At 43.0% G+C, this 21760-nt stretch overlaps 1 protein-coding gene across 1 annotated transcript in view; it reads left to right on the forward strand.

Moving 5' to 3' along the window:
• ZNF536 (zinc finger protein 536) overlaps positions 1-21760 on the forward strand; it is a 187577-nt gene that overhangs the window by 139938 nt on the left and 25879 nt on the right. The window lies entirely within an intron of this gene.

The following is a 21760-nucleotide window of genomic DNA, read 5'->3' on the forward strand; positions in this document are numbered from 1 at the left end:
TCAACGACTTAGTAGCTTTCTTTATTGTACACCATGTACAGAATTGCCGTTGATGTGAGAAAAGGCTTCAAGTTCTAGGGTATAGGTCTGCATTCACTTCAACAGATAGGAGGCTTTGTGTCTGGGGCTGTTTCGGCAGTGTTTTATGGTAGTTAATCTAATATCTTGGAGATGGATGCAGGAAAGAGTTGAAAGTCTTCACATCTAGTGGAAGAAGAATGAGGTTTTGTAATTTATCTTACCATCTTCAGCATGTTTTAACAAATCTTACCCGGCCTCCTTTAGCTTATCAGGCATTAGGTGCAGGGCCTCTTGTATGTATGTATCTATCTATAAATAATGTGTGTATGCACAGACACGCACAGTATGTGACACAACTGTGTTCTCCTCCTTACTGAGAACATGGGTGCTATTGCTAAATATATTTTAATATTAACACTACTAAAGAGTTAACAGGATTTTTCTGTGCAGACAGCTCTGAAGACCCCACTCTATCTGATTTATTGTTTAGTCAACTTTAAAATGCCCCAGAGATCCCAAAGATCCTCTTGGCTGTTGCTGTAGGGGTTGGACTTTTATGAACATGTTTGTATTTTGATAAGAAATAGTACTTTGTTAAAACGTGCAAACAGCACACTTTGATTTTTTTCCAAGGGCCATCTTTTCACTTAACTGTTGTCAAGTTCAGAGTTTATCAGCACGGTTAGTATTGGTTAACCTTTATTGCTACAAATATTGCATGTTCTGTCTACATAACTGCCATCTGGAGGCAAAGCCTGAATATTTTAGCAAGGTGTTTATAAGGCTGAAGTCTGCACTGAAATTGGCTGAATTGGTAGATATGGATTTCTAGGGTAGCTTTTGATAGCCCTGTGGTGAAAAAACCCTGTATATTGATTCCCACCAGGGACTATATTGTTAAAATATATAAATGTAAAAATTGACTTAGGAAATAAAAAATAAATGATAGCTATAAATCAGGGATAGCTGATAAACAAATAAATATCTATCACTATTATATCTCGGTATTTCCCAAAGATATCTGAAGAGCACTTAATTGTAACTGAGTAATCAATTATTCAATTAACCTTCTTCTCATCAAATATATATTTGATATAACTTTTTGAAGCTTGGGCTCTGAAAGGTTTATATTGATTGCAGGTTTCAAGGCCATATGTTTCAGTTATTGGATTTGTGCAGTCAAAATTGACATCCTAAGTTCACTAGAATATGTAAATATTTGAATGTAATGAGTTTCCAAGACTGTTGGAGTTATGCAGTTAGTTTTCATTACTGTTTTAAACTACCGTCTTTTGTGATTATGAAGTTCACCTTAGCAGAACACATGTCACTTAAATGCATTTGTTATTCAGAAGACATTAGGGATGTAGCTTATTTTATGGTCTGGCTATGAACTTTCAGAAATTCGTTTTTCTCACTGCTTTGGATGGAGTTGCTTGGGAAATGTTTCAGCCTTTTGTTGTAAAATGATACAAATTGTGGGAATTTCTCAAACAAAAATATTTCACGAGGGCACTTTTTGATTTTGATGTAGTCCTGCTGGGCACCTGCTGCCGTGCTGGTGGAAATCTTGCTCGCAGTGCTTGCTGCCGGCTGCCCACCAGCACCCTTGGCAGGGTCGGGGTGTCACCATCACCCACCTATATGGAGACTCTAGATGCGTTCATACTGGATTTTGAAATGGATGCATTCCTCTCCAGCTATCCTTAGAGTCTGCTAGCTCTCATTTTCTAGCTAGGTTTCTTGAGGCTGGTTCTGTCAGTTGATGAAACGGGCACATGAGGATGTGGCATGCAAACAGGGAAGTCTCACTTTCCATGAACATGTGTTTAAAATACACTCATTGCTTGTACATTCATCACAAATGAGCAGTAGCTTAAATTTAAAGCAACTGATTTCAACAATTACCCAGCTCTAGTAGTTTAGCACAGTAGTAAGGGACAACAAAATTCTGCTTTCACTGTGTACAAGGTCAAAATGGGAAAGTGGAATGTGAGGAATTTAACCCCTCCATTCTCATGAGAGCCACCTGGTCTGGACATCTAAATACAAACCAGGGTAGAAATGGCTTATTGGTTTTTTTCTTCCCCCCCCCCCCCCCGTACCACCTTTCCTCCCAGGAGCTGAGCTATGACACTTCTGGGTTAGCTTCCGTCAACTGCCGAAATTGGGTGCCTTGCGTGAGCAAGCCTAGCTCCTGTCTGTGATGTTGGGTTTCATCCATGTACTGTTAGCCCCCAAAGCAAAGGCCAGAGGAAAGCAGCGGCAGATTTTTTGGTAGATTGGGAAAGAGTTGTTTACTTATTCCTTTATTTCAATGCGTGATGATATAATGGATTTCTTAAGTAAGACTTATTAAATTTTAGATTTTATCAGATAGGAAGAAATAACTATACAAAGAAAATCTACATATTATGTGATCTTAAATGGTCATCAGTCTCTCAGGGTACAAGGACCCGTCCATCAAGGATGAAATTCAGTGTGTCTCTACACTTTGGCTTTTTTGTGCAGATAGGTGGATTTGTAAGCGTATGAGGGACATATTGTTAAGTAACAATGATTTACATAGATGCAAAACCCCTGCAGTGGTGTGGGAACTTGCAAATTTTTTTCTAATGGTCTCTGGTTATGTCAAAAGAAAAGAGCTAGAATGGGTTAATAATAATCTGACGGTCTTCAAAATTTGTTTGATACAGCAGTGCACCAAAATGTTCGTTTCTGGCAACTCTCTTGACAACCTTTTGATATTTAGATTTTTTGTGTGTGTGCTTCAGTGTGTAATAGATTAACTTGGCTCTGCGGAAAAGGTCTTTATAGAATCCTTAACTGTTGCACTCATTATTGAATAAACAGCACTTTCTTCATGGGGGGAAAAAAAAACCTGCAGAATTTTTTCCCCTCTTAAACACATTCATAATCTAGATATTAGCAAACATTTTATTTTTTTTTCCCTCCTGAAAAATATCATAAACAGTCTTGGTTTGACCTTGTTAATGCAGGACCACTTTAGTAATCTGTGCCTAATGATTTTTTACATTAAACCACAGCTTGTGTTGGACCCTTGTGTGTCACAGTAATTTAAGAACAGTCATTTTGCACATTCCGATCCCATTATGTTACATTGTTACTGAATAAAGACTGGTATTATGTTGCTCCTATAAAGGGCAGAAGTGGCCTGAATTTTATCTGCTGAACGAATCAATCTGGATTATGTCAGCTGAAAAGAATTGTGAACTGCAGTCTCCAGCAGATGGAGAGATTTTAAAAATGTATCTGTTTGGTTGTGAATACATCAGCTAAGATAATACCTTGTGGTGACTGAAAAGTAGTTTTTCTCTCTTTTTTTCAATGAAGACTGTACCAATTATCATTTCAACATAAAGTATTAGGAGATCAATTGGGAACTGAATGCCATTTCCTAATGTTAATACAGTGTTTTATTTAAGCTGCCTTGACAGGCTGTCTAGGCTGTGGGAAAAAGACTGAGCAAATAATGAGTAAAGGGTTTAGAAAAAAGACAGAGGGTGGAGCTTGGCAAACGATGTGAGCTATTCATCAACAACTCAACAAGGATGATGGAAATAATAAGTACTCCTTAAAGAAAAGGGGAAAGGATTTTTTTAAAGAAACAGTTTCCTTTAAAAAAATATTTAACTCTAACTTTGTATTACTTTCTGATTAGCTGATTTTAAACTTCCTGAAATCAGCAAAAGCTTCCCTTTGAAATGGATAGTATGCGTTTAAACAGCACATTCTTGAGCAATCAGTTAAAAAAAAAAAGAAACAGTGTCTAATTTCCTGTTCATTCGTGCAAATTTCTTACCATGTGGCATTGTCATTTAATATCTAAAGTACATTAATGCATTTCTATAATGCCAAAACCCTCAGACAAATCCCCTGTGTGAAATAATTTGTGTGAACTTTGAACTAACCATGAATAAAATCAAGTTCTTATTATGTCCTTTATTTATATGGTACAGAAAAGCTTTGAAACTTAACACTAGCACCAACACGATATGCACATTTACTGTGATGCTTTAAAAAAGAAAAAGAAACCCACCCAACTTTCCTACATTTTTGTGGGTTTTGCCCACTATTCAGATACCATTACGTTACTTCTGAAAATATTTGTCTTAGAAATCAATAGGCTATTCTAATATTATTGTGTTCCGAGTTGCTAAAATTTCCATTCAGCAGATATAATTCCACCATCTGTAAAGTTCTAGATTTTATAATACTTATAAGCTGTTTTTAATCTATTTTTACTGCCATGTTCTGTCCTGAAATGTCAGAGAGTGCAGACTAGGTCTCGGAATTAACATGACAGTTAAGAAACTTGGCAAGGTTTTACAGCAGATTGTGACATTAACAAAGTACAAAGGAGAATGGGGAAATTAACATTAATGTATGCTTGCAGACACTATAAAAATCTATATGTCCATGATCAGGGAACTAAAAATAGGGATGTTTTTTATGTTGATGCCATTAAATACAGAGCTTTACTGTGAAAAGAAATTTCCATATGAAAAGCAACTTACTAAAAAGTAATGCTGTAATCCCTCCTCTGGATTGAACAACAGGTTTATGTATCCTAGGTCAAGTAGGCATATGGCTGGTTTTTGGTTTTCAATTTTGTTTTAGGCTTTTTTGAATCTATGATGAAACTGCTTTGAAAGCACCAATATTGTTTTTCAACAGCTGCGAAAGATATGGTACGATAGACGTCCTGATAAATTGTAGTGGTTATTAAAATTCACAGTTTGCACAGTAAATCATGTAAGGTCCATCCTTTTCCACAGTGAGAAGCTAAACTAAGTGTTCATAGTTCATGGTGGGCTCTTCTTCAAGCGTTGCACGCTCTCAGCCCCTGAGCCCGCCCGGTGCACTCGCTGGTGTCATCCTGGTGTCCTTCCTCCCAGGGCCATCATGACCGGCGTGGCTCTGCCAGGCTGAGGTTTCTCTGAATATATGCCCCTTTTCTGTAACCAGTGGGAGGTCCAGGACATGGGACAAAAACCTGCCGTAATACCCAGGGAAAAACAGCGGCTGTTGTGGAAGGGAAAAGGAAGATCTAACTGTCGCGTAAATCAGCAAAAGTTACAGGGAATAACACTACTTTCTGATTAAAGAGGTTATGTGGTGGTTTTTTTTTTTTTTCCTGAGTTTTTTTTAAGCTGTAAGTTACTCAAAGCCCTATTCAGCCTGGATCCAGGAGGGCTGGCAGCTGAGGCTTTCCAGGCTCCTGCAGCTTGGCACCCACGGCATCTAATCCTGATACGACAGACAAAACCGTCTCTTTTCATCACCACTGATATTGTGCCACTGCTTTGTCAGACCCCGGCCATAGACTATGAAGACGCAGCTCCTCTCTGCTGCCTGGGGAAAAGGGCTTGTAGGAGCGAGCTGCCTGCGGCCGAGGGGTACCTGCGCCAACGGCGGACCTGGGCTGAATCTGCAGGGTTTTGGCGAGTGGCAGAAGCTGACTTCCAGTGCCGCTAGTGTGGTTTTGGAGCCTATCCTGTCTTCATGTTGATATTACCCATGGGTTGAGCACACGGGAGAAAAAACCCCAAGTTTGTTTACTGATACCCTTCCTTAGGACGCGCTCTGTGACGGCCTTTTAGCAGAGTCATGTACAGCAGAGGCGTGAGCTGCCGTCAGTGAGTGGCAAAGTACAGCAAAGTCTGCTATTCGATGCATGGCCATTTTTCACACCATGTCGTGCTTCCGAAGCATTACGTATATTTAAAACCAAACCCAAACACCGTTGGCATTCCCTTACATAGCCTGTCTGCCTCAGACACCAACTGGACCCGGCGAGTGCAGGTGCCAGTTGCAGGGACAACAGCAGTATTCCCTTGTGTGAACGCCCGTAGTCTGATGCAATGCAAACATTAATCTCTCGGCTACAAAGGAACAGCATGGATCCATCTGTTACTTTCTTTGCTCTTAATCAAGTTGGGAAGGGAGCAAAAGTTCATGTAGCAAATGTGGGTATGCACTAGATTGGGACCTGAGCCGTAAAGCTGAGATCAAATTTAGAGGCAATAGGATTTTTGGAGGTCTGTGGATCCAGGGTTGCATATCATTTTAGATCTCTTCTTTCACCAAATTTGGAAGTGGAAATTGAATTCTGGGATGTGGTATTGGCCCACTCTGCTCTGTAACCCACATTGCTGAGTGCAGACTGCTGTCCCTATTATGATTGTGCTAACAATTGACTTTTTGGTTTGGCTGTCTTGCTGAAAAAAAAACTTAAATCAATCCCAACTAAAAAGTATTTCTTTTTCTAGTTTGCTTAATAATATGAAACATAGAAAATACTGTGTTTTGTATCAAATGAGGCAATTGTAGGGAGGGAGAAAAAAAGAAAAAAAGTAAAATAAAAAAAGACAAAGCAAAACACAAAAGCCATGCAGGGCCAGACTGTCAGAAAGGCAGAGAAGGAGATGACAGCCCTTTTATCTGCTGGTTGAGCAGTTCGAAAACTTATCCAGGATGCAGGAGGCCTGGCCTGAATTCACTGTTCTGCTGAGGAGAGAGTAACCTGCATCTTGGGTATGTATTCCTGCCAGATCGCTGCTCAGTGAAAGAAGAATCCCTCCCCACTGCCTTTTCTCACTACTACTCATCCCTAATGGATGCAGCATTTGGTTCCCTTCCTCGTTGAAGCAGGCTATTTTTGAAATACTAGATAAAAACTTGCTTTCCAGAAGGAAGTATTGCTACTCTGAGCAAGAGGTGACCCAGTCATGGCCATGACCACAGTGGTGTTGGCTGCTGGTGAAGTCACTCTTCACTGAGTTGCCTGTTTCTGGTAAACAGAATTTTTGAAAGGAGATGAGGCAAAACAGATTTATTTTTAAAAATAGAAGTATTTCTAGAATGTATCTGGACCCCTTTTTCAAGCTCTTAAGATGTCTGCATCCTGTATTCAGATAATCATACAATTACATCATCTCAAGAAACATGAATGCATGTTTTTGTGCCCATGTGCCAGTTTGGGTGTCCAGTTATGGACAGGAGCAGTTGGACTACACTTCCTGAGTTGCTCCTTCTCACTGTACCATAGCTGGTTTCTCTCTCCACTGCTAGTACATTGCCCCCTGCCCTGGTCTGTGCCATTTTAGCTTTACCCAAGAGCAGCGAGCACTTGCTTACTGTTGCACTCTGGCAGGGTTGGTGGCACGGGGACACAGAGCACATCCTTGTTCAAGGTGTGCTCTCGGGAGCCAGGAGTGTCACACAACATCCGCACCCGCTGCCGGAGACTCCTGAACACAAAGGGTGAATGCACCTCAGAGCACTCCCCTTTCAGCACTGGTATCCCACCAGTTTATTGGCATGGAAGCAAATTCAGTTGGGCTGGGTGAAAAATTAGGAGCTACTTCAATGAGGTGTTTCTCCATAAGGTAAACTGATTTCCATATCAATGGCTATGTTCTCGTTGCATTGTTTCTTCTGATTCCTTACCGCCGAGGGAGATGTCCTATTTTTTGAGACCGTGTATGCTCAGGATTTAGTGTGCTGTGTACACACATGTCCAGCTATCTGAACCGCTTTGCTTCAGCTCTGATTTTTTAATATACATTTGAAGAAACTTGCCTTTGTGATCATTTGTGGAACTTTGCTCCACTTATCTAGAGTGGGGCACTAGTAGGCAGAGAAGAATGACATAAGATCCCTGGGGTGTAGCAATTATTATCTCTTAATTTATTCTCCAATCTTTCAGTTCCATGAGATATGAGCCACCCAGAGCTGGCATCTTACTCCTAAACGTGGACCTGTAGTGTTTGACAGTGCGATGACCTGCCTAAGGCCACTGCTTTTCTGAATATTTATGCCTGTGGCATTGCTTACAAGTTTCACATGTGTCCTTCTCTCAAGGGCTTCAAATAAAACACTAAATGAGAGGGATCTTCAGCTTTAACACAGGAACAGACAGCCCAAGAGATGTTTAAAAACTTCATCTTCCTTTTTGTAGTGAAATAAAATGGAGAAGTGCAATGGTGTTTCATGCCATGGATAAAACAGAATGAAGGCTATCTGAGGTGTCCCTGCCTAGTAGAGGAAGTCTTGTAAGTACATCTCGGGGTTCCTCATAGGTCCCTGCATTAGGAGTGAGAAGACAATAGGTTGAGAAGACTCTTTCCCCCATTGTTAGCTGAGGCACCAGGGACTGAAAACTTCTTGCCTGGCATATTCATGTGCTTCCCTGCCCTGTGGTTGTGGAGACTTTGTGGGTCTGTGGGAACGTTTCATCCTTTGTCTTTCCAAACGAATAAATTACATTCATGAGATGGCAGTTTTATAAGTTTTCTTTCTTGTGCAACTTGAACATTTTGATTCCTTCTTTTCATTACAATGCAGAGCTTTCTGAATGCTAATGTACACAAAATGTGTATGATGCACACAAAATCTTAGCACGTGTACTTTGTGGTTAGGATGGACGTGTAAGAAAGGGGACATAATATTCTAGTTGTAGAATATCAGAGATTTTTCTTAGAAACTGCAGTTAGTGTCTGACGTTGGTATGGTTCCCATGATTTCAAATGTACTGAGCTGCTTAGCCTGGTAGCTTCCCCTTTGAAAGACACGCATTCTTCATAGCCACCCATCCATCTTTTGTTATTTAGCAATAGTTCCATGTCTGAATGAAGAATTATATATCTACTTTTTGTAAGGCATACTTCTCTGGCTATATGCCTTTGGAGTGACATCCAACAAGCATTTGAAGAAACTCAGCTGTAGATTGTAATATGAAGATTTTTTTTTTTTTTTGTAAAAGAAACATGATTACTTGTCAAAAAAGTGCTAAGTTCTGCAGTACATCTTGCAGTATTTCCACTTTTCTTCTGCACTTTACACCTCTCTCATCTTCATACAAAACAATTTCTAGAAGGGTATGTTCAAGAGAGGAACCTTTACCACAATATTGGGCTTTAAACCTCCCCAACGTTTAGTGTAGAACTGTTTATATGTATTTGATTAGCAAGTGCCTTCCTTGACATTTTATCGCCTTCAAGCCCCCCATTTTAACCAGGTTTATTGAAAGTAGGTGCTGTGAGATGTTTTATGGCTATCATAGTTCTCTTTTCCTCTCTTTCCTAGTGATACTTTGCCAATTTTATTTAAGATGAAAGTGTTGTGGTAGTAGCTAGTTTGAGTTGAACCACAGATAAGTCCTGTCCCTGTGTTCCTGGTGCAGTTGTCTGTCTTTTGCTGGAAGGACGTTCCCTTTGACTTGTGGCAGAGGTAAATGATGTACCCATGTAAAAAAACATACTGTAGGGTCATCTGTACTTCAGCCATGCTTTTTTATATCTTTCCTCGCTCTAGAAACCCTCCTGTAGCCATTACACTAGATGTAAAAACATATGTTCCTGTAAGATGCTACCAGCGAGCTGAGCTGCTGCTCCGCACCGGGGAAGTCCAAGGTCAGGGCTGGGGCAGCTGCTGAAGCACCAGGATTTATGCAGCGAGTGGATAGAGCTGTCAGACCGGTGGCTGCGCACCTCGTGGGGGAAGTGTTAGCAGCAACCAGATACAGCGAGGCTCACCCCGTTTATAAAGGGCTGGTGTGAAATCTTGCAGGTGGAAACCATCTACAAACAATTCCGTTTCCTCTCCCTGAAAAGTTGCCTAATCAGATACTTCAGAAAGAAAATCGGCTGACTGGGGGGAAACATGGGGCCTGGCAGTGTGGTAATGTAAATGTTTCCATTTCAGCTGTGGGAATATGACTCCAGGCGTGGGACAGTTCAAGGAGGGATGAGAACCCTGCAAGGCTGCTGGCCCGGGCTGGGAGGAAACCCAGAAATGAGACAGGGCTGATGCTACTACTGACCTGAGCTTTGAAGGACAGCAAGTTGAGTGGTCCTCTGTGAGCGTCCAGGAGGCGAGAGGGTACCAGGGACCCCTTGGCACCCAGCGGAGCTGGCAGGGGACATGCCACGCTCCCCTGGTCCTGCCTGGTGTGCAGCAGGGCTGGCCAAGAGCCTTCCTGCCCAGGGGGATGCTTCAGCCTCACCCTTTCCCGCAGCTGGTATGGGCTTGGAGTGTACGATGAGAACGTACTTTTCTGTATTTAAGGTTTCAATAGAATTTGAGAAGTGAAGCGGCAAGTTACTGGGACAAAAGGTAACCGTGCAGGTGGCATCGGGGGAATCCGAGGCGTGCCGGGTCCAGGGGGGCCCATCCGGGCTTAACGTTGCAACCGGCTTCAGGGAGCTTGGGGAGAGCTGGAAATTTTGGGAGAGCCACAAGAGGGAGCTCACAACCCACAAACCAGAGGAGGAATACCTCTTGTCTCTTTTTTTTTCTTTTTCTTTTTTTTGCCTAAGGTCTCTTAAAACTGGCAGCTTACCTATTGCTGAAGACGCAGAGGCAGGGCCACGTCCGCCCTGGGAAGGACTGACCTCACCCCAGCTAGATGGGGTGAACCTGGGTGTTTAGCACAGGGGGTGTGAAGTGCCTGGGGTGTCATTTCAGCTTTTAGGCAGAGAGGAAACAGCCTCCCGCACGAGTCTGAGGAGCAATCTCCTTCGTGCAGTGTGCACCCCAAATTCTCATGGCTTGAAGGCTTTTTTGTTAGTTATGAAGAGCTGGGGTGAACGATACTTTTGTTCTTGACAACGTGCACGCTTTGCACTTAAACAACAAATAAAACACTTCTGACAGCTTTCACTGTCCCATTCCCTCCTCCCTACCGTGATGCTAGGAAGATGCTCCCGCTTCAGTTCCTTCAGGCCAGTCTTTCCCTGTCCTGCCCTCCGCTCGCCCTCGCAGTGTATGGCAGCTCCTGGGCTAGTGCAGTGGGGCAACGTTACACTCAGGGTTTGCTCTCTGTGGGATCACAAAGGTTTTGCATCAAGATAACGTTGTGGTGAAGTGTGCCCTCAGCCTGTTGGGAAAGTTGCTGATATTTTTTTTCTAAGCCATACTTAATCTAGTTCATGTTTCTTCAATGGAAAAGCTTAATTTCAATTTACAATTCACATCTAGAGGCTTTGCTGTCACACTGAGACTTCCTACAAGGCATTCAGTAATGTTGCTATCATTTGCATTGCTCTAACAAAAAAACTTCCATCTGTCTTCAGAACTCCATAAAACTCCAAACAAATAGCTAATACTATGGATGTCTGAACACACAATAGCACGTCATTTTTCTTCCAGCATTAGTGTATGTCGCAGACGTTAAACTACTTCTCTTCTGAAGGGTTTGAGAGACTGTTAACATTATTCAAATTAAATTCAATACTGATGTAAGTTAGTGCAGTTGGAATTATACACAAAGTATGATGTCTCATCTTTCCGTCAAGAGCTGAGCTCATCCCTGTGCACCAGCCAGCTCAGCTTCAGGTGGTCTTTGTAAACCCAGAGCCGTTTCAGACAAGCGATAATGTTCTTTTCCTCAGCACCATTCTTTCTCCCACAAGCGTGCTTTCTGGCGCTCTGCGAGGTCGTGGTGCTATGGCTCGCTCACTCTTCCCCCTCTCTGTTCATCTTGCTTTCCCTCCCAGCTTGAGGGTATGTTGCTGTACGTTTCTAGAGGAGGCATATGGTGTTAAATACCAAATCTATGCTTGTTAGAATTGCAGCCCCACAGGTTTTCCTTGCTTCCCTTTCCCAGACGTGTTGGGGCCGAGCCCGTGGAGCCGTGGCCAGCTTTGTGGCTGCGCCCAGGGCAGCAGGAGCCCCCTCTGCATAGGGTGCCCAAAGGCCACCTGAGCACCCGGCCAGGACTTCCGCAGCACTGCTGGTCTGAAGTTTCGTCTGTGCTTCTTGCTCAACTCTCTCTTGTTGAAGAAATGAGTCAAAGGCATGTTCTTATTACAGCTAGCTTTTTCCTGGGGTATAAGGGGTATTTGTGTATTTTGCCCCAAAGCCAATACACCGAGCGAGGCATGGTGGGGCAGTACATGGCCTGATGCATCCTGGGTGAGCACGGTCCAGTCCCCACCAAATGCCACTGTAGATGGTGATACTAATGCTACTTTCTTGTAGGTAGCATGAGGAAAAAAGTGTCTTACTCCTGGTGTATCTGGGTCCTGTGTTTAAGGCTCAGGTGTATCAGTGAAATGCAAGACGGTGCTCCACATTCTTGTTATTTTTCACAGTAACCTGGAGCCTCCAGAGCCACAGAGTGGCAGTGATGCCCAGTAACTTTGTCACTGGTATTTCCCACTTCAGAAGGTGAAAAACCTGATTCCTGCCATCTTTGCTGTGAAAGTCCTGTATGTCTGTCTTAACCACTACCTAATACCAAAGTGGTGCTGCATTCAAAGCTACAAATAGCACTGTCAGAGCTACGAGAACACAGCATCTCATGGCAATTCCCTATCCATCTTTCTCCTCCTAATTACTGTAACTCATAGCAGATCTTTCTAGGTGAAAAGTAATGATCCATTTCCACACAGCATAAAGCAGGATTATATACTGGGCGTGCATTTTCCTTTTGCTCTGATGTTGGTGTACTGTGAGAAATATGTGCGTTTGTCCTTGGGGTATGGGGTGCCTTAACTGGCCCGTTGGATGCAGCTCCGCTGGGGAGCTCTTCTTGCTGGGGGCTCATCCCTGTGGAGGAGGGCACGAGAGCAGAGTGCGTCCTGGGCTGCTAGTAGAGATTGCAGCATAACTGCTCAAACCTGTTGGGATCCGATTTTTGGTCTGTGTCTGTATCTCTTTCCAAAGGAGAAAACTCTACTGAGTTTTCAGCTGGCAATGTGCGGAGAGTCGGCGTGACCCCAGCCATGGTTCTGCTGCCAAAATCCCTGTGAAGAGATCATGTTCATTTTTCATTTCAGCCCCTTGTCCATCCTGTCGGTTGTACAGAATGTATTCAGTCTGAAGGGGTAGTGTATTTTTAGTACATGAGTTGTTTGCGAGACATTTTTGCTTACTTGTTCATTCAATTTGCTGCAGTTATTTTGCTGAGTAACATAGTTGACTCGCCACAATACAATTTTGTACCTTTGACAGGACTAAACATTGGGTGCCAATCATCAGAGTGAGCTTCATAGCGTTCAGTGAGGGAAAGAAGTTTTGGGAGAGAGTTGGGAACAGTGCATCCACTGGGGAGTGGGCAAGAAGGGGCAACACAGCCCCGCGCCACCTGGGTGCTGCATCCCGCCTGGCTCCTGGGGCTGCTGCGGCGGGAGCACGCTGGCTGCATGCCCCGGGGACAGTGTTGGTGGAGGTGTTCTGGGTTTCTTCTGGTGCCACCGGGACAAGGATCTGTCCCAGAGGAAGCATCAGCATACAGGGTCCGTACCCACCAGTGTGCGCAGCACAGCGAGAGGCAGGGATGCTCTCTGCACACCTCGAGTGCTTCATTCCTTGATGAACCGCATTTTCTCCTCTGACACATTAAAAGCATCGGTTCTGTATATTTATCATACGAAGGTTATGTATTCATATCATATGGAGCTTACCGCGGCACTTCAGAAACAGTTTGAGCTGAAGTGGGTTATTTTCTTTGCTTTTCCAATTAATCTCAAGAAGTCCCTGTTTTCTGGGGGTGAGGCTACAATTCAGATTCCGTTTATACTAATTACGTACTCACTTGGTTCTTGGCCTCCTTCAAGCACAAAAGTAGAAGAGAAAGGAGAAAAAAAACCTGGATGGATTTAGTTTGATTTATGAAAACATGCAGAAGTTTGAGCACTTCAGCAGATCTCATTTGCACAGGCTGAACCAGCTGCGTCTAGGACAAGGCTGGCAATCTCGCTGCATCAGGCTTTCTCCTGGCACATCTGTAGCTCGCTGCTCACGGGATCCCGACCTGCACCGAAGGAGCCTTTTTGACACTTTGCTGTTTGTCCCGTTCAGCGGAGTTGATTAGGGAATTTTCAACAACCTTGTTTTTTCATCTGAAATCCCAGTCCGTTAAACAACCTTTTTTCCTCTGCTGATTGTGGTGGAGAAAGCCAGTTAAGTTGAATTGCTGAGTGGGAAAAAACTGTGATTGCAGTTGAAAGAATTGTTGAAATCCTGCACATTTCTTTTGAACAAAAACCTGCTTTTTCAGTTCAGAACAGCAAATTTTCAATCACCTATTGAAAATTATTACAAGTAAACAATATAAAAATTTGAACACGTAACAAACCCATATGCAAATGGATTTTTTAGATGTGTTTTGAGCTTGCTTGTTTCACATATTGCTGGTTTGCAACTTTCTTGGTTGAGAGCTTTGTTGAGGGAAAAATGTAATATGAAAGTTAGCTTCACAGAAAATATGGAATTTTATAACAAAAATATTAGCAAGTTGCTTTTGAATAGAGGCTTGAGGATAGATTAAATGTAATGGACATACTAAGAGAACAGGGACAATGGCTTTCCTGAGCAATTATGAATCTATAGTCCTAAATAGTGGTACTTTGGAGAAAAGGAGAGAAAGAGAGAAAATTAGTATCTTTTAAAATGTGAACATAATATGCAGACTAATAATACATACTAATTTCGTTCTTGGGAGGATTCACCACTTGCATATAGCTCCAGCCAGCCAGCCTTTCCCTATCAGCTTCTGCAGGGATTTTGGGTTAACACATTCCCATTTGCAATTGTGAACCCTAGACAAATACTCATTAGAGCACAGATTATGGTTTCAACTGCTACAGTGACATAAGGCTACCCCTTCCAGAAGTCATCAGTGGGAGCGGAGAAAGGGAATTATTGATTACTGGAAAGAATAAGGCTGGCAAAAGGTGGCCCTGATAGGACGAGTTGGCCAGAAGGAGAAAGGAGCAGACGGGCTCAGCCAGCTTAACTACAGCCTTGTCAGGAATGACACTGCCATAGCGGAGCAGCAGGAGACAGGGACTATAGGATTCATTTAAGGCTTTCAGGAGTTCAAGGGAAACCTCGAGCCTGTACAGGCAGAGGAACATGCCTTTCTGTACATATAAGTGCTCTAAGCCAGGGTATGAAAACTAGGCATTTAGGTAATATCTGACAATTTTTCATGTGGGCAGGATTTTCCAGACTTACAAAAAGTCTTTGAGAGTTTGATTTAAGCATGAGTGGTTCTAATTCCAGCTGAAATCAAATGATACTGCAAATGTGCATCACTTGTGAGAGTCAAGCCTGAACCCTGGTTCTTGTAACATTCTGACTCAGATCCCAGGTCTCCCCCCGCATTTTCACACCTATGCAGTGAGAGGACTCCCAGTCCCCATCAGTTACAAATCAAGAAAAATTTGCGCCTTATCGCTGAGATCAGTTTTTGTGCTGTGCCATGCTTGTGCAAAGGAGATCCATTCAGCAAGGGTGCCAGGCAAGCATGAAAGCAAGCCTCCTCTGTGTTCACAGCATTGGACCATTTGTACGGCATTTGTTTTCCCGCACTACACCACCAGCTTCCTTATTTTGAGTAGGCAATAGAAAGCTCAAAAATGTTTGTTTGTTTGTTTGTTTACTCATATATAGCTATCTCTTCTGGGTGCTTTAGGCAGCGTACTTTGGTCCAGGCAGTACAAAGGAAATTTTGAACTTCCTTTATAAGATTTTTGTGGATCCAGGGGAATAAGATCTGCACTTGGAGGGTCCAGAGTTTTCTGCAGCTGGACCTTACTGAGTAACCCACATAAGGCCTGAGAGTTGCCTTGGAGTCACTGCTCAGAGAAGGGCTTTCCTGTTTCGTCTGTGTCGTTTTCATGGTTTCTTCCCAAAAACTTCACTCCACTGTTGATGTTCTTGCTGAGCCTAGTGATATGTCTGCTTTTTGGTGGAAGGAATAATTGCTGAAGTAATTTCAAATAGAAGGGACTTTCTAGGCCCAGGAAATTCATGCATAACGAAGACACTAAACAGGTCATTTTTGAAAACGGTGGCCTTATCGTCATGGGTACAATTTTGTACTCCGTGCTCAGCTTGAATATTTGAGTATATTCAAGGGGAAAAATCAGAGAGCAACCTCAGAGCTCTGCGCCTATATTCACCCGAGAGTTCAGTTTACACCTGTGGGTACTGAGCGAAGGTAAAACCAGGCACACATCTCTGTTTACCTCAGAACTTGCCCAGATAGGTGTGTTAAAATATTACAGACTGAGGTAGGCCGGCATTCAAGGCTTTTCTCTTAGGTTGTCATTTTATGTTAATTGAATGCCTGTGTTAATCTAATAGAGTTTAGATTTATGGTGGGTTCTATACCATGTCATATTTTAATCAATACATATTCCAACATTAAGATGGACAGATGAGAAAATCTGCCTCATCTCTGCACTTCTGTTCTATCAGCTGTCAATAATTCCTAATTTGAATCCTTCAAATGATCAGATTTATGGGTTTTAGTGTATTGCATTAATCACAGAAATTAACTTTTGGGGAAAATGATGTTAAAGGTCATATGGAGTCTTGAAGGAGCAGTAACTGTGTCTGTCTTGCAAACATGTTTGCAGCATCTCTAAGATAAAGTGCATTAGAATATTTATCTGTGCGAATCCTGCTGATTGTTCCTTATGTCTAAGGTCACTACGTGCTGGTAAGGAGATAACGCTCGAAAGAAACGATTGCTGAAATCCGCAGGTTGAAGAAGACAGCTGCGAAGCTGGGCTTTTTGTCCTCCAGTAGGGCATAGCAGGTCCAGCAACATTTCACTTGAATGGGTTTATTCAGCCAAAACTCTAGCAAATGTGTTTTGCTGGAGGTGGTTCACGCCTTTGTGTCGCGCACACGTGTGCTCTCCCCGAAGAGCTCACAGCAGAAAGTGCCATTATGGAGGCTGGGGGAGAGGAAGGGCAGAGCAAAGGGGAAACATGAGCCCCGACTAGGGTCCATCTTAGGGCTAAGGTCTCAAACCTTCATCAACACCCAACCCCACTGCTACCTCTTGGAGGGCTCCTTGCCATCTGGGACTGGCTGGGGCTGGCAGTGTCCCTACAGAGGATGGAGGCAACAGCCCCCTCAGATGGGGCACAGGCTGGCGATTCCTGCCTGCCGGTCCTCACCCTGTCAGCAGAGAGATGGTGAGGACAAAGCGTCTCAGCAGCGCTTTCCCACCACACTGCCAGCAGCGTGCACCCAGCCCTGCCACAACAGCAAGCACCCTCCATCCTCTCCCCAGGGTGGCTACTTGTGGGACAGCCTGGGAGAGATGGGGGAGGCTTGGGTGCTGCCCGCCAGCCCCTCTGGTGGAGTAAGGGCTTCAGCTGGGTGCTTTCAAGGGCTCCTGGTAATTTGTCACGCAGCAAAAAAGGCAAATATTGTAGCATTCCCCTGCTCAGCAGTGAACATGATGTCTCCGCACGCCTCTCCGGGGGCTGCTGGGGCTAAAGAACCATCCCTAGACCCATGGTGACACAGAGCGGTGTGCTGTCATTAGACCACCAGTTGGTCTGTGGGGTCTGTTTTAAATTGCACATGAATTATCCATAATGTTTTTGTAATGTCTCATGGTATGACAGCAAGAAATTGTTTTCTTTGTAAAGGGACATACGCTTTAAATTAGGGATACACTAAAGGGAGAAAAAAACCCAAATACACAAATATTTTGCCCTGTGGAGTCTGACACTCTGATTTTCCCTGCTCCTGTGGAATCATTATTCATGATGTTTGGAAGGAAGAGTGAGAGGACTTTTTGTCTCTTTCTTCAATAAGCACTTAGAAAATTTCCACTGATTTCTGTGCTGCCGGATGGCAGCAGCAGAGGCTCTCAGCTATCAGCATTAAGCGGGGAGCAGTGTCACCTCCTGGTGTCACCACCCAGCTGAGACACCAGCAGCTCATGGGGAGGACAGACCCCAACCCCCAGAACAGCACATGAACTGTGTCTGTGCCTATCATCAGGCTCCAAAGCACCACAACTTCTTCTCTGTTTTTAAAAATTCTTTATTTAGAAAGATTAAAACCACAGGGAAATATATCTTTTATTTCTTAGACTGGAGCAGCCTATCTTTACCTATGTTTTATTCCAATCTGGATGCAAAGGGCATTTATATTGTAACTCTCCCCATTTGTAAAGTTTCAAGGTACCTTTTGTTATTAAAATGGTTGCTGTTGTTTTTTAGAAGTTTGCCACGGTTGGTAGCGTTGTACATCAGGGACCTGGGACTGCTGTAGCTGCTCCCTGTCCTGCCACTGACTCGCCATAATGATGCCAGTCCCTGGGGTGATGGACCATATCGGTGCACTGCCTGTTCCCGAGGCTGGGTGCTCAATGAGGAGCATGCGATGGGATTAACTCCCAAGACACTGAAATAACAATTAGAAAGCCAGCAACAGCTTGTGAGCTCCCCAAAATTTTCATATAACTCCTTCTTATCTGTCTCGAGATCAGCTGCTGATTCTAATTGGCTTCACCAAAATAAACCAGAAATAGCTTTGTTGATTTAGTTGGCTCTGTGCTAGAGCTAAATGGAAAGCCACAGCCCACAATCCTCCCATCTGCAGGAAGCCAGAATGATACTAGAAATGGCTACAGTTTTACAGATATTAATTAATACTTGTGAAGTGCTTGGAACAAAGAACAAAAATCATTGTGTTATGAATAAGCAAACTGAAAAGAACAACCATAAAATTGCAGAGAATTGACTGCAGAACCTAACAAGGCCTCTGCATCTTTAATTTATATGTTTTTGTTTACCACAAGCATGTGCTAAGAAAACATGCACGGAAGAGGAAAGGTCTTGTCCATTTTAACAGAGAGTTTCTTCTCCATATATACCTGTATTCATGCAAATCCGTTATAAACAGTGTTGTCTGAAATACAGTTAATAAATGAAAGTAGCACAAATGTGATTTTAAATCAGTTTAATAAAATTAGTCATGTAGATTTTAAATCATTTTTACAGTTGATTTAACATTTGTGACTGGTTTATAGATTATGATATAGGGTAGTGTTTGCATCCTTGCAATTTTATTCCAATTTAGAAACAGTACAAATATTAATTTTTGCTTCAATAATGGAGCCTTTGAGAATTAAACTTGTCTTTTCTCAATACACATTTTATGAGAATGCTTTAAATATGATTTTTAATATTTTTGAGGACTTTATTGCACATAAAGTTCTTTTAACTAGGAGTTAACTGGAATCTGTTCACAAAAGTTTCTTGCCAGACATATGTAAATGTTTTCCATGGTTAATTTAATGGCGTCAAATACGTAAGAATTGTTCTTCATAATATGAGACTTTTTGTAGAAGTAAGAAACAATTGTAACAAACTCCACACACCAAAAGGAGCAAAATATCCTGAACAGAAATAATAATGATGGGTCTGTTTTCAAAAGACAGCAGTATTATGATAAAACCCCAAATTTCTTGTGAGTTCAAGTGACAAGGGAGAAGCTAAGAAAAAATGCCTTATTTACAGATCTTGCACAGGTTCAGACTACTGCTATGTAGAAAAGAAGAGTAATTCACTATAGGATACGTTAAGGGAGCTTTTTGTCTCCAAATCATCAACTTCACATTTGGAAGCAGCTGGTAGGAAAGAAAGTGTGTGCAGCTCTTGTCAGTTCCTCATATGAAGGGGTCCTTCCTGCGGAAGGAGTTTGCGAGGTGCCTCCCTCATTTCAAGGAGACAGGAGTCGTGTGCCAAGAGTCACTGTGGTGACAAACGAGGGCGTTGGGACAGTCGACCGAGATCAGCAGAGGAGCCGGGACAGGCGCTGCGAGGCTCCCACCCCGGAGGATGGGCCCAGTGAGCCACTGAAACTATATTTTTCAAGTGGTAACAATTCAAGATAAAACATGGAGGAAAAACTGACAATCCAAAGGGAGTTTTCCTGTCTTTTCTTTTGTCTGTGGGTGTGCGCGCATGCCAAGGTAACCTCGAAAGCAGTACAGAAGCAGCAGTCCCGACCTCTGGGGGTGGCAGTGCCGGCAGGTCTGGGGTCTCTCCCTGTGCCTCACTGCCCGCCGCGGGCGAAGAGGCCGGTGGTGCCATGCCTAGGGCTGGCGGCTCGCCGGCTCCCACGCTGGCAGGCGCTGTCCCACCGCGGTGGTCGGAGCACCTCCCGGGCACGAGCACAGGGATTTCAGGCTGGTAAAAGGCTCCCGAGCAAAGCTGATCCCCGGGTGTGCACTGGTGGTTCTCAACCGTGATCTCTGATGATGCTGTCTTTGCATATTGCCTTTTCAGCAAAGCTACATTATATCATGTTTAAGCGTTTTCTGTAGGGAAAGCTGAATGGGTAATGGCTATATGGTATAGTAACTTCCTTGTGCTCAGAGCCGGTGGGCAAGTGCTACCATATCTCACTGTTAAATGCATAAGGAAATACTGGGTTTGAGTTAATATCACAGGCTGTATGGTGAAGAAAAATAGTCGTGTGACCTACAAACCCAGTTGTGACAAAGTCAGAGACTTTGCCTTGTTCATCAGATCATTTAATGACCGTCAAGCGAGGTGGAGAATTTGGTCATCTCTCTTTACTTGCACTTTCTGGACGGAGCAGACGTAGTGAGGTTCTTGAAGTTGAAGGCAAGCGTTAACATTACTTTTTATTATGGCTGATTGAAAATGTGCTACTGTAACTCATTTTATGAAAGTTTGGTGTGTTTTTTTTTTTCCAAACAGTGTTTTCTTACCAAAGATCCACTTACAAAGAATACTTCAGGCTGCCCAAAACTGCAGAACTGAAAAGTCGCAATTTGAAAGTGCTCCTGATGATGCTTGTGAGAGCCATTGTTTGGGTTGCCGTGACTTTGCTGTCCTCCAGGGCCTCCTTTTGATAGCTGAGCTAGGTAGGGAGGAAGGATATTTAGGTGCATTTGTGCATTGCTGACCTCAAGATGTCCAATATCGTGAGTCAGGTGCCTGCAAATCAAGAAACTGACTCTCAGAATATGAGATTCAGGAAACAAATGCTTTATAGTGGGGTTTTGATTTGTTTTTTGGATACGATGTTTAGTTCTCCCTCCTACACAGTGCATCCCAAGCTAGGAACTTCTCAGACCTATCTCAAACATATCCGGAGAGGTGATTTTATTCCTTTGGCATGCCAGGACCTCTCAATCTGTTTTTTCACATACAGGGGAATTTATTCTGCTTCCCACTTTTTCTCCTCTTGATTCAGTTTGTGGATCTGGTGCTAGCGAATGTCCTGCCAATAATGAAAATACTCCCAAAAGAAGGCAACTCTCATCCCAGTCCTGGTGGTCCACATGTGGAAACTCACCAGTAGAAAGGAACTGGAAGCAATAGGCACTAAACTATTGTTTTTGTGAGTCATCGCAGAATACTTCTGAGCTGGAATTTCTGTTTCCAATAAGGTTTTCAGCTGGACGTTTGGAGCCTGAGTTTTCTACCAAAAAGTAAAAAAAATTCCTAAGGAACAGAATTCCCCCTTTCTTTTTACACCTCATGGTAATCAATGCCCAAGTGCATAGCACATTTCCTTTAGCTAACATACAATCTCAGAAGAAATAGCATTTCATATTTTCAAGGAAAGATTACTGCTGTGAAAAGAGCGTGCATCTCAGTTTTATGGGTGTTGAGGTTGCCAAAGGAAAAAGTTGTCTTGTAGAGAACCCTGGAAAATGTATTAAAACTAGGTATTAATTCTTAGTGTGACTACACATCCTGCATTCAATCAAGAACAGACTAAGTATGATTGTATTGGAAACCAGAGTGCAATTTGTTCATTTGCCCAAAAAAGCAGGTAAACCATCACTAGAACTATCATTGTCAACTGCTCAGAAGTTCATATAATGCTTTTTACAGGAGCAAAAGCTGGTTTTGAGGAGAAACAGTTTGGATAGTGCAGGAAGACGAAGGAAACTTAGGCGATGGATAAGAAG

This window comes from Gavia stellata, chromosome 15 (genome assembly GCF_030936135.1).
Source record: "Gavia stellata isolate bGavSte3 chromosome 15, bGavSte3.hap2, whole genome shotgun sequence".
In the NCBI taxonomy this organism is placed as follows: Eukaryota; Metazoa; Chordata; class Aves; order Gaviiformes; family Gaviidae; genus Gavia; species Gavia stellata.